This window comes from Dermacentor variabilis, chromosome 2 (assembly GCF_050947875.1).
Source record: "Dermacentor variabilis isolate Ectoservices chromosome 2, ASM5094787v1, whole genome shotgun sequence".
Classification (NCBI taxonomy): domain Eukaryota; kingdom Metazoa; phylum Arthropoda; class Arachnida; order Ixodida; family Ixodidae; genus Dermacentor; species Dermacentor variabilis.
In genome coordinates this window covers 53,635,491-53,646,694 of record NC_134569.1, presented here as the reverse complement: position 1 = coordinate 53,646,694, position 11,204 = coordinate 53,635,491, and positions in this window count along the sequence as shown.

The following is an 11,204-nucleotide window of genomic DNA, read 5'->3' as shown; positions in this document are numbered from 1 at the left end:
TGAATAATGTTCTCGGCGACGTTTCGAGCTTCGCGCGGGCAGAACGCTCTCGGTGTGGCGCGTAATACGCCGACTCACGCGGAACAGCAGGCAAGCTGAAGCCAGGGGCGTAACCGCGTCCGCCCGACTACACACCCGCGTTCGGCGAAACGGCGAGAGAGAGAGAGAGAGAGAGAGATAGCACGTGGTTCACACAGAACGCGGGCATCTCCCACAGACCATCGGCCCGGGATTTCTAAGCGTTGGCTTGCTCTTGGGGGGAAGGCGGCTTCCACGCCCTGCGCAGGCAAGCTCGTCGGTCGGCGGCAGCAGCCCACGTGCGCACGCCCGCTGAAACTCGAGCGCACCCGCGGCGCAACGCTACTGCTGCACTCGTTAGCTCGTTGCACGTAGGGTCACCCACACCGGTCGCACGCATACCGGCGCTCACACACCTAACTACTGCCCGGAAATGCCTGCAAGAACTCGTCTGCCCACTCTCTATTGCGACCGGATCGTTTCCTCGTTCCCTCTGAAAGCGAGCGCAAAACTGTGAACCGTTTCGTCCAGAGCGCGGCAAGCCCGAGAAACACACTTCCAACGCATTTATGAAGCGCCCATTTCACGTTGAGCGGCGTGCCCGCGCTGTGATAATGCAGGCCTAAATATGTTCGACACAGCTACGGAGTGAAGCCCAATATCGCGTGCATACGTACTTCGGTCACACACACACACAAAGAAAAGCCTCCATTCTATCCCGTGAAAGTGGATGTACAGCGAAGCTGAGGCGGACGTTAGACGACGTTAGCACCGCCACCACAAGCGACGTATGTCACGCGCGAAAGCACGTGTGCAGAAGTGCAGCATACATCCTCGTCTGCTAGGCTGTCCGCCATGCACAAGTGCCATATTTGACTACATTAACGTTTAAAAGTAAATTTCGTCAGAAAATGCGTAAAGTACGACTTACAGACAAGCTGCAAACATGATCATAGCTTCGGATTGTAATACGAATATGCGAGAAAACACAATTCTGTTACACGGAAACTGAAAGACAAAGCCCTTTTCCAGCTGCCGTGTTTTGGGTGAGCAGACCCGAAAAATCCCTACGAACTAGAGGCTAACGCGCAGCTTCTCAGTAAAACGGCGGGACAATCTCGCGGCATGAAACGGACGCGCCGACGCCTCGCGACGCGACGATCTACATACGCGAAAAAAGAAAGGAAAAAGAAAATGCCGGTCCCACTTACTGTGGGAATGGAAGTTATGCGAATCATTCTGCAGGTAGGTGGATAGCATAGAGTTTCCTACAATATGGTGGATAGGGCGTCGAGCATGCGGCGGCGCGCCTCGACCGGCTTCTTTTGACTGCCCCGATGACTTCGAGCAGGATGGCGCTCATTGTGGAGCTCGCACGAGCCGAGGGTCGGAAAGAACGCGGGCTTGCGCAGCTGCTCGATCACTGGGAACACGCTCCCCTTTCCTTCTGCGTCCAGCAGCACCCCAGTAGTGCACGCGGTCCTCGAGCTGCTCAAGTTAAACCTCTGGGGAACGCAATGCCCGAGGAGACGCACTTCTCGACGAAGCTGCGGTCTTCCTAGAGCTTCTTCGCGAGTGACCGGAGCCGGTTGGCGTGCACGGGGTGAGAAACTCGCTTTTCAATCTTCGTACGGAAGGCAACCGCCACCAGCTGTATCCGCTGTCTGCATGCCCGGATCTGCGCCAGCTCGCTCGGCGCACGCTTTAATCACGAGGCGAGAGTCGGATGACGGGAGTTCGAATGACGACGACGCCATGACTACGCCGGCAACGCGAGCCTGATCATATATACCCAGCAGCTCTACGTGGTAGGCACCGTCAGCCCCGTCTGCGTAGGAGGCTAGATAGATACACACACTCAAGAACGCTCGAAGCTGGCAAAGAATGCTTTGCATTACAAAAAGAAAAAAGAACGCGTTCCTTGTGGTTGCCGCTTATTTAAGTGAAACTCGGCCTTCCGCCAAATTCGGCGGATGGCTGAGAACTACGTCTCCATCCGTGCGCGCGTGTGTTTTGACGCTACGAGGTGGTTCCCAAACATGCTCGGTCATACGCACCCACATTCGCGAATGGCGATTCTGCACCTTACAAGCGACCACAAAGCGGGTGTCTCCCACAGCCATCACAACTACTACGCCCCAAATATAGACCTTCGCTTCGCGTAGTAACCTTGGAAAAGGTGTCTGTCGCGTGAATCACATCCTACATATCGCCCAGGTCAACCGCGGATCGCCGGCTGGGGGGATTGCGTATTCTCCCTCCATATACGACGTCGGGCCGGACGGCACAGTTTTTGTCCGTAGTACTTGCGGCTGAGACACTCAACAGGGGAAATAAAATGGTAAAAAGATATCCCGATAGCAAGGCGAGGCGACAAGCCAAAAAAAAAAAAAAAAGGCTCACACAGACAGATCACCCCCCCCCCCCCTCACTCTCCAGAGTGGAGCATGCATCGTATACTGCTCCCTCCTTTGACGCGCGCCGCCGCCGAATCCACCTACACGTCCTTCCTCCAGGCCTCGCGGCGAGAGAAGCGTGCGCAGCGCTTTTGCTTTTTCTCCTCTTGCCATTCGGTTTCGCTCGTCTTTTCCTTCAACGCCCATTCATGCCGAGGATGCCGGCGGCCGATGCACTCTGCCGCTCGTTTTCTGCGCGCGCCCTTCTTCCACCAGGCAGCAGCTCGGCCGCTGCTCGCTCCGGTGCCGCCACACCGCGAAGAGGCAGATTGCAATCGCCGCCGCGCGAGACGGCGTCCTCCTTCGGCACCGCGTTCGATGAACGAAATGTCCACGCCCCTGATCGGGCCGACGACCGATGGGCGGCGCGCTCGCGTAGGTAGGTTAGCCGGACAGGGCGATCGCGCGCGGCACGGGGAAAGCGACGCCCACGCGTGCGTGTCGCCCGACGGCAACGAAGGGTCAACCACCAACGACCACGGACGGCGTTGGCCGCGCAAGGACGCCCGAGCGCGCGCAGCACCTCCCCCGTGAGGCCGACGCCGCGTGAGCGGGTAGGGGCAAATACACCTGCCGTTCAGGCGCCGTTCGTTCTTATTCGAGTTCCCATTCGTTTACACGCCTTACCGAGACAGATGAGGGTGCGAGGAGTACAGCGAGTATCTTCCTCTGCGTCGGTACCCGCTACGACGACCAGCGCCTCCTGCTTCGCACCACGTTAGATGAGTTCATTAACGGTGATAAAGGTGCTCGGACTGCGGCCACACATCTCACAAGCCAAGAAAGCGCGACACGTGCACTACTGCAGTTCCTGAAGTCGACGCACCTCGGCGAGCGACGGTTGTTTCGATGTGCATCCCTCCGGACGGAGCGCCACCTCGGTTGTTTTCAGTCTTTTTCTTTCAATTGCATGATCCCATTTACATTGCGTAGGGTAGCAAACCGGACGCGCGTCCGGTTGACCTTCCTGCCTTTCCTTCACTTATCTCTCTCTCGCTCTACATGCGGGAGCATACGGACAGGGTCGTCCACAGCAGGCGGAATCATCTCACAGGTATCCAGTACGGTACCACTTCGACATTTGGTCACACGCCATGCCATACTTCATGCGCCGGGTCTCGGCAGATCACGGAAGTTGAGCGGTATTGGGCTAAGCCAAATCAGTTCTGTGGAAGTCGACGAAGCGGAAAAAAATAAAGATTCAAGAAAATTAAAATTATCGTCCGCTCGAATCGTCGGCCACGCTATGCGACCTGCTAGTTTTCTAGTTAGTTCAAATGGTGCAGTGACGGCCCCAGATAAGCGGTGGTGCCGGATTCGATCCCCGCACCTGGACGAATTTTTCTTCAACTGCGAAGCTTACTTTCAAAAAAAAAAAAAAATGAAAAAAAAAAAAAGACCGTGTAGCTTCGTGCTACAGCACTAGGGCTATGTCAGTCCTTATTTGAAACTATATAATTTCTTCTCGTCAGACTGCAATCCAGCCCTTTGTCTCTCTCTCTCTCAGCTACACTGACAGAACAATGGAGGGAAGGAAGAAAAGCTCCTCCCAGCCACTCTCCCGCCGCGAAGTGGCCGCGCATCGTTTCTTTTTTATGAATGAAGTCAGAAGCGGCCGCGTTACGCCAACGGTTTTACGCCACACGGACGGCGGGGGGGAGCGGCTGGGAGGAAGGTCGGCGGGCGCGGCGGCAATGCCGGCGGAGACCCGCGATGATGACGAGCAGCGCACGACGGCGTTTGCAATCGTCCCCGAGGCATCGACTGCCGGTCGCCCGCTTCCCATCGCAGAGTGCTGCTGCTGCTGCCGCCGCTGCTGCGAGCGACCGGCTCCTGACTCGACATTTATTTCTGTCGCGTGTTTTACGCGGCACGGCGTGGGAGGGAGCGGCAGGCACTGGGAGTCGACGTCTCTTCGCGGGGCTCCCGCGGGAGCGAGAGCGGACGACGTGACAAGACGACGAACCGTTCTTTGTTCCCGAGGCGACACCCCGCGCAGTCATCCGACTTATTAGGCTCAGACAAAAGAGGACGACTCGTAGCGCAGCGGGAAGAGAAAACAAGAAATAACGAAGCCGAGAGCGCGCGAGGTCGCGAACGCACGAACGACTCGCAGCTGCGCAGCTGCTCTTAGTCAGCGAGCCTCCATCGAACACACAGCGGGGTCCAGGGCGCAGCAGAACGCCGTACACACGACGTGTACGCGCGCTGCACTTTCGCGCGTCGGAGAGCGTAATTAGGGGCACAAACAGGGACGTCACCCTCATGCATGTCGTCGCAGAGGCCAAATACAGATCCGGAATGACCCTCGAACACCTCGACGCTTATGAATACGGATGCGAGCTCCGTCTGGCGCCGGCGGTACGACGCCGGTGCCGTTAGTATTATCGCAAGCGCGTCGAATGAACAGACCGAGTTAGGACTCACTACATAGATGAGATAACAGCCTCCGCTGTACAATTAGAAACTGCAGTGAAGCCAATAACAGCGCAGGGGAAACGAAAACGTAACGCTTACTTAATGTTTCTAGTAAATGTATCAGGGACGGTAAATTGGCGTCACCGATAACACAGTAACGTCGATATGTCTGCGGCATCCGCCTATTTTACAACTGAAATTAAAAAAAAAAAACGCGTACAAGTGAGCGGTATAAATGAAGCTGGATACAAACGCATGCTTTCGGAAAAGTAGTAATCAGAGATTACGAGTAGCCCCGAATAAGTAGCCGCAACATAGTATTTCAAATCATCATTGCTTCGTGCAGCTACGGTCGCAAGAAAATTTGTTCAGCTTGTTTTACCACCGTTCATTACTGCACCGGTACTTTTAAGCGGCCACACACGTGCAATTCGCATTCAATGTTGCCTGCAATACGCGACAGCAAGCTGCCGTTGAAGGCGCATCTTTCCTCCTACACAGGTGGCTTCACCGGCGACCTAGCGCGACAGGGGGAAAAAGAAAGAAGAGAGGAGGGTGAGAGCGGCAGTACAGGAAAAGAAGATCACGCCACTCCGTGCAGCAGTCGTCAGGTGGGAGGACAGCTGTCTGTCCTCCTCCGCCCTCTCTCGCAGAAGTAGCAGCAAAAAAAGGCGGCAGTGCCGGCCATACGTGTTTACCGCCAACCATGCAGTCTGGAACGTTCGCATGGGACAGGCTAAGCGCCAGTAGCCGTAGCGGAAAGCGAGTGTGCGACACATGAGCGGTACAGAACGGTTCCTGAGCGCAGATTTTTCTTTTTTTTTTTTGCTTGCCCGTAAACGTATCACTCTTCGGTCTTCGCGGTATGTTAGTACGGAACGGTAATACCGTACCGTATACCGCACTTACCGTATCGTAATACGGCACTGCTAAAATTCTCCAATACTGGGTCGCCAGAGATGGGGACGGCAGTAGCAACGCTGGTAGCGACGTCTTGCGGGTGTTCTCGTAGTCGTTCTCGCGGGTGTCCACGACACCTTCGTCGCTTTACACAAACATCTGAGTACAAAATGGCTGGTCGCTGCAATGTTATGCCCGTGCCCGTTCTAGTGTTAAACAGCGTCACAAGATGGCGCCACCAACGCCGCTATCCACGCTTACGACTCCGGTAAGCCACGGTATTCCATTAAAGGTAATACGGTATATCAGGTGTTCCTTTAGCTGCACCAAAATTTTTAAAAAATTCCTAGGAAATCGTAACCCTTAAGCTAAATTACTCGATATTACCTCTACGAGAAAATCAAAAGGCTTAAATGAATAATTAACATAACTGTACTAATTAACTTTTAAATTATCTAGTTTACAGTACATATTTATATGTACGATCTGTAGCCGGTGAATTCACCAGCTATATAATTTCTTGAAACGAATTCTCAGGACTGCACCAGTTTATTGACATTAATTATGGTATCCTAGGTATCCGACGAAATGCACTGGCGTTTCAGTTACTTTTGTGATTCAATGCATAAAACAGCCTTTTCTTAAAGAAGTATGTAGAACAACAGTGCATGTTTACCACAAGTTGGACGCCGCATATTTCGAAGCCGGTGCCATCCTCAGAATTCGTTCCAAGTCGATATGCCTTACATTCAGTAGCTACAATTCGTAGATTAAAATACGTGCCGTATAGGAACTAATTAAACGTTTAATTACTGCAATCGCGTTGCTTATCCAATTAAGCATTCTGATTTTTTGTAGAAGTAATGGCCACTTTATCGAGGAATTTTTCTTAACGTTAGAATTGTGGTATCTGCCAAAAGTATTTTTTAATTTGGTGCAGTTAAAAAAAAGAAAGAACACCCCAGATGTGCAAGCAAAATATATCTAGCGTTAGCCTTTCTGTACACGTATTGCAGTTTACGGAATACCGTGACGCCAGATAACTGGACGCAACCAACGTCACTGGAATCTCGTGATGATAATTATGATTTTGCCGTCACCTTTGAAACGGGCAGATGGCAAAGGGTAATTAAGCCTGCTTGTGCTAATCGGGTAATGATTACCCGATCAGCTCACCGTAACTTATACACCTGATGAACGTTTATCAGCGGCGCCGAAGTCGACACCTTGCGCCGCTTTGTTCGACTACAAAGGGCCAGAAATGTTTTGCGTTGCGTGCAGTTCTCGGCAAGGGAAAGGACCGCTGTATACGGTCTGAATCACACTTGTCTAGTGTGTCCAATCGGCTGATATAGCCCCTCCCTATGAAAAAAAAACAACAACAACAAACAATATCTGGCCGAGGCCGCAGAGACCACGCGTGGTAGGGCCGCATGCTACAAACATAAGTGCAAGCTATAGTAGCTACCGCGAGACAGCAGCTGATGGCGCTGGCGTATTTCGCAGCCGGCCAGTTTTAGCTTTTCCGCAATGCCGGATTTACCGGAGACGTAGGCGTGAATTGCCGAGTTGGTGGCGTGGTCCCGAGGCGCAGAGTATGACTGCAGAAAGCCCAGCATTATTGTAGCGACGTAATCGTCACGGTGATGTTCTATTTTCTAAAATATTGTTTTTCGATTAGAACCACTCTCGTAGAACCAAAACACTTCCAACGAGTTGTGGCTCACATTGTGTGATATAAATTACAACTTCAAATTTCTAGGCCGCAGCAAAGAAAGCGAGCACTTGACATTATGCTCAGTTTGCTGCTGCTGCTTTTTCTTTAAGCAAGTGAGGACACTAATGATGCTTTTTAACGATGAACAATGACGGTTTGTGCTGAACGATACATCGTTCTTTCTTGCGCATCCGCACGTGGCGCGTAGTGCTGCGTTGGATCATCATCATCATCATCATCATCATCATCATCATCATCATCATCATCCTGGTTACGCCCACTGCAGGGCAAAGGCCTCTCCCATACTTCTCCAACAACCCCGGTCAATCGGGGCTGTGCGTTGGCTAAGAGCGGACAAAGAAGTCGAAAGCACGCGCATTGTGCCCCAAGAATTATTTCTACTACTCGAAGAACGTTGTAACTCTGCTTGGCTAAGCGTGGCAAGTAACAAAAACAAGTGTCGGCGTACCGTTTACAGCCGCAGTTATACCGCTCACTGAGAAGGCGACTGCATTCATTAGCGACCGCAGCGTTAGGGTTAGAATACATCATGCAGCTGAACTCGTTTATATCGACATCGCCTTTTCCACACTCCGTGGTTAAATTTAGTAAAAAAAAAAAAAAAGCTTTCCTAATGGACGAACTGGGCACTTCACGAGAAATGTTGATTCTGCGGAGCGCCTGAAACAACGTTCAAGCTGCGGAACACGTCTGGCATGGGCGACTTCGGAAGCGCAAGCCCCTCTGTCCAGGTGGCCGTCGTTACCAGCACATACTCGTCTATGCCCATTCTCACACACAACGCAGCTTCGAGTCGTAACAATCTGCTAGCAGGGTGCGCCCAGTTAAGAAGCATAGTTATTCGAAGAATCGTGAATGCAGCTTTTTGCGCACACGACGAGTACTTCGTCTTGTGAGAACCCGTTATCAACTTATAGATACTTGAACCGTTTCGTGCCAAACCGGTAACCTTTATTACATTTTCCGGCTCATGTTCAGTTCGGGTTCAGCCACGTTCCAAAAATATCGGCTAGTGTTCAGTTCCGCTCAAAATTGCGGTTCGGGTACGGTTTCCTGTTCGGGTTCAGTTCGACACCGTGCTTTTAATGCGCCTCCAATGTACGGAACACATGTGTTTTTGCTTTTCGCCCCCGTCGAAATCAGGCCGCCGCGACCGAGATTCGATCTCACGACTTCGGGCTTAGCAGCCACGGCGGCGGGTAGTCTTACCAACGTTGCTGCTGGTGACGGGTATAGGATTCTCCACCAGTTACAGAGGAAATGGTCGCACACAATCGTCATTAGAATAATCATGCCTGCGCCTCCGGTTTCCCGTAAATGGTAATAAGCAAACGCGAAAAGGATAAAACTGGAATATCGCGAAGGAGGCAAGCCACTTCGTACGGGGAAGCAGGAGAGAGCTCCTCGGCGTTTGGATGAATGCATGCAGCTTCAGCAGATGTCCGCACCAGTTACACCTACGAAACTTTTCCTGCGCATGGTGGCTCCTGCGTACCCAGGGATGTAAAGCGGACAACTACTATGTTGCTCCATAACACTAAATTGTTTTAGCCTGAAAAGTATTACGTCGAGAATAAACTTGTCATTGTTTGGCGGGCAAAGGCTGCTTATTAACGGGACAATGAAGGGCGAAGTTTCAATTTTTGATTTTTTTTATTGAGAGTTATAGCTTTCCCCGTAAACTGATTACCGTTTACACAATCGCGTTACCAGAGCCGTGGACAGCAGCAGCAGCACCGGTAGCGACATCTTATGACACTTTGCCCAACTAGAACGCATTTGAAACGTTTTCATGCTGCGTGAGTGTTCTCGTCGAATGGAAATAGTAAATGGAACGCATGTCAACGATTATTTCGCTACTGACGCTATACGATGACGATATAATATGGTAGATCACGGCAGTAGTATCCATCTGTCCTCTCTGGTTAAGCTCTGCGTTGTTGCTGACTGTACGCCTCTCCGATAACCTGGTATATTCCGAAGCGAAAACTCTATCACACTCAAAGAGCAGCGCTGCTACCTTGGTGCGACGTGTTTGCGAAAGTATGGTCAGTTAATGTTGCTTTTCTTTAAAAAAAGAAGTTCCCCAAAACTTGCTAAATTCAGCTTTTGGTTCCTGCGGAACGCCATGTATCCCTTGATTACCGACAAATTATATTACCTGGTCGCGAGAAGACGCTGCCAGAAGTCATGACGTAACGAGGAGTTATTGCGGGAACTGTAAGGCGCGTGTTGCTATACGTCCTCTACTTTTGCACATTTTCTGGCTTATCAATAGAGACTTTAGCGTATCCGCTATTCCGGCAAACCGGGGCGGTTTGGGCGGATTACCGGATGGTCGGGGGCGTAAACGTGAGCGGCCGGAGCGGTGCAGCTGCCTGGTGTTGTAGAGCTCAATCAGACAAACAGAGCTAAAATTCCAGTAACCTACTTTATTCTGCTTCGCTGCTGGTGCAAATTTTCGGCAGCAGCGTAATTGTGTTCACAATTACGCCGCTGTCGAAAGCTTACACCCCAGCTAAGAAGAATATAGTAATTGGCTCTGTGTTTGGGTGGTTGAGCTCTACACCACCAGCTGGCGCCACCAATCTGGCCACTCACGTTTACGCCCCCGACCATCCGGTAATCCGCCCGGCAAACCGGGGATAGCGGACATGCTTAAAGTCTCTAATATTTCACTAAACCGGTAAAATTACACGTTTTTGCTATTCCAGAAGTGCAATTTACTAACCTCGGGAAAAAGCAGGAACGCCAATACGCGTTCGCTGAGGCTCAATAGTAGAGAGCTTTAGCTTGTCTGGTATTCCGGTAAACGCAGGCGGACGGGGCGATTGGGGCGTTAGGGAGGAAGTGTAAACGGTAGCATCCTGCATGGTGCAGCCACCTGGTGGCGCAGAGATCAAACGGACAAAAACAGCTAATATTGCAGTAATCGAGTGTATTTTACTTTGCTGCGGGTGTAAATTTTTGGCAACGACACGATTACGCCAGTGCCGAAAATTTGCACCATAGCGAAATATAATATACTTGGTTAAGGCAATATTAGCTGTTTCTGCCTCTTTGAGCTCTGCGCCACCAGGTGGCTGCACCATGCAGGCCGCTCACATTTACGCCTCCGCCCCAGCGCCCCATCATCTGGCGTTTTCCCCAATACCAGACAAGCTAAACCTCTCTAGTATATAGAGCTTTAGCTTGTCCGTAAACGAATTACCCTTTGCGAAATACCGGGTTTCCGGAGACGTGGGAAGCAGCAGCGACGCTCGCAGCGCCATACTAGAGATTTTAGTGCGTCCGGTATTCCGGCAAGCATGGGCGGTTTGCCGGTTGAGCGGGGCGTAAACGTGAGCGGCCAGATTGGTGGCGCCAGCTGGTGGTGCAAAGCTGAACCAGACAAACAAAAAGCCAAATACTACATTGAGCTTAGCTGCTGGTGTAAATTTTCGACAGCGGCGTAATCGTGTTCCCCATTACGCCGCTGCCGAAAATTTGCACCAGCAACGAAGCAGGATATAGTGGGTTACTGCAATTTTAGCTCTGTATTTGTCCGGTTGAACTCTACGCCACCAGGCGGCTGCACTGCTCCGGCCGCTCATGTTTACGCCCCCGCAAACCGCCCAAACCGGCCCCGTTTGCCGGAATAGCGGACAGGCCAAATGTCTCTACTGTGGCGCAGA